Genomic DNA, 2602 nt, shown 5'->3' on the forward strand with positions numbered 1-2602 from the left:
ATCTTCTTATCTTCCTCAAAATCCAGAATAACAAAATCTGCTGGAAAGAAGAGCTTATCCACCTTGACGAGCACATCCTCAACTATGCCCCTTGGGTAAGTAATGGAACGGTCAGCCAATTGTAGTGACATGTACGTGGGTTTTGGATCAGGCAGATCCAGTTTTTTAAAGATTGACAACGGCATCAGATTAATGCTTGCTCCCAAATCACAAAGGCACTTGTCAAACGTTAGATTGCCAATGGTGCAAGGAATGGTGAAGCTTCCTGGATCTTTCAGTTTTGGTGGTAACTTTTGCTGCAGAACAGCGCTGCATTCTTCCGTGAGAGCAACGGTTTCAAGGTCATCCAGTTTCACCTTCCTTGCAAGAATAGTCTTCATAAACTTCGCATAACTAGGCATTTGTTCCAGAGCCTCAGCGAAAGGTATATTGATGTGAAGTTTCTTGAACACCTCCAGAAACTTCCCGAACTGTCTATCCAGCTTTTATTGCTGCAATCTCTTAGGAAAAGGTGGTGGAGGATAGAGCTGTTTCTCCCCTGTATTAGCCTCAGGCAGAGTGTGTTCAACAGTAGTCTTCCTTGGTTCCGCCGCTTTCTCCTTTTGCTTAGATTCTTCATCTCTAACTTCAGCTTTGACTTCCTTTGCCTTTTCAGCATCAGCCACTTTTCCAGACCTTAAGGTAATAGCCTTGACTTGCTCTTTAGCTTCCTTCCTGCCTGGTACTTCCGTGTCACTGGGAAGAGTGCCAGGTTGACGATTGAGCACTGCATTGGCTAATTGACCGATTTGATTTTCCAAGGTCTTGATAGAAACCGCCTGACTCTTGCACAACAGCTTAAGTTCCTCAAAATCAGCACTAGTGGGTGCAGCTGTACTTCCCTGTTGAGGATATGATTGCCTTGTAGCATACTGCTGTGGTTGCTGGAATCCAGGTGGGTTAAACTGTTTACTCACTCCTTGCTGATATGGTGGCTGAATAGCATTCTGATTATTCCCCCAGCTGAAATTTGGATGATTTCTGTTATTAGGATGTTAGGTCGCTGGCACAGGCTGCTGTTATCGCTGATAATTATTCACATACTGAACGGATTCATTGACAAGAGAACACTGATCCGTAGCATGAGAACCTGCACAAAGCTCACAAACCATAGCTATTTGATTAACTCCATACGTAGCCAAAGAATCAACCTTCATTGATAGCGCTTGGAGCTGGGCTGCAATAGCGGTGGCTGCATCAACTTCCAGAATACCTGCTACCTTGCCTGACGTCATCCTCTGAGTTGGGTTTTGATGCTCATTTGCAGCCATCGTCTTTATAAGATTATACGCCTCAGTATAGCTTTTAGCCCATAAGGCTCCTCCAGCTGCTGCATCGAGCATGGGCCGAGATTGGGCCCCCAAACCATTATAGAAACCAGTGATCACCATCCAATCCGGCATTCCATGATGTGGATATTTTCTCAACATTTCCTTGTAGCGTTCCCAAGCCTCGCACATAGATTCTGTAGGTTGCTGCGCAAACTGAGTAAGAGCACTCCTCATAGCAGCAGTCTTTGCCATTGGATAAAACTTCACCAGAAACTTTTGCGCAAGATCTTGCCACATAGTGATGGACCCAGCTGGTTCAGAATGTAACCAGTCTTTAGCCTTATCCCTCAGTGAGAATGGGAAAAGCCTCAACTTGATAGCCTCATCAGTCACGCCATTATACTTAAAAGTGCTGCAGATCTCGACAAAATTCCTTATGTGCATGTTGGGGTCTTCAGTTGCCGCTCCTCCAAAAGAAACAGAATTCTGCACCATCTGAATAGTGCCCGGCTTGATTTCAAAGGTGTTAGCTTGAATAGCCGGATGAAGGATGCTTGACTGAATGTCATCAATTTTAGGCCGAGAAAAATCCATAAGAGCTGGATCAGCTTAAACAATACGATCTCCCATGTTTACTGGTTCTTTCTGCTCAGTTCCTGAATCCGAATCCTCAAAATCTAACTTCTCCGGAATATCAAGAACTTCGTCTGTCTCCTCAGCTGTATCTAAAGTCCTCTTGCGAGCACGAGAACGAGTTTGCATAAACGCTTGCTAAAGTACCTGAAACACAACCGAAAAGAGTAAGTAACTACTACGTCCTAATCACTGAGTCCTAATGACCAATGATGGTAAGTACATAAATTAAACAAATACGCCGAGTCCCCGGCAGCGGCGCCAAAAACTTGTTAGGGCAAAAACACGCGCTAATATTCACGCAAGTATATGCGTTCGCAAGTAATATAGAATACTTTCTAGTTCGTTCCCTCAGAGACTCAGACTAAATTATCGTCTAATTAAACTCACTCACCAATGTATGATTACTTCTCAATGTTAAGATAATAACACTTAAAATTGTTGATTAAATATTAACTATAATTAACTACTTAATTAACCACTTAACTAACACTTCAATTTATCAATAATAAAACACTCATGAGATCACAACTTCATTATTACTTCCTTCTATAGCCATTGTTATTACCTTTAGCATGTGACAGTGATGATATTAATCGAATAACACGAAACTGATAAAAGCCAACTTTCATTGTACTAATACCATTCTACCAAGCATC

At 42.5% G+C, this 2602-nt stretch overlaps 1 non-coding gene across 1 annotated transcript; it reads left to right on the top strand.

The window, feature by feature from the left end:
* Positions 1-1440: 1440 nt before the first annotated feature.
* LOC141715939 (small nucleolar RNA R71) lies at positions 1441-1547 on the top strand. The gene has a single exon (XR_012572679.1). It is a non-coding gene; the product is annotated as a small nucleolar RNA R71 (small nucleolar RNA).
* The last annotated feature ends 1055 nt before the right edge of the window (positions 1548-2602 follow it).

Source organism: Apium graveolens, chromosome 3 (assembly GCF_009905375.1).
Source record: "Apium graveolens cultivar Ventura chromosome 3, ASM990537v1, whole genome shotgun sequence".
Classification (NCBI taxonomy): domain Eukaryota; kingdom Viridiplantae; phylum Streptophyta; class Magnoliopsida; order Apiales; family Apiaceae; genus Apium; species Apium graveolens.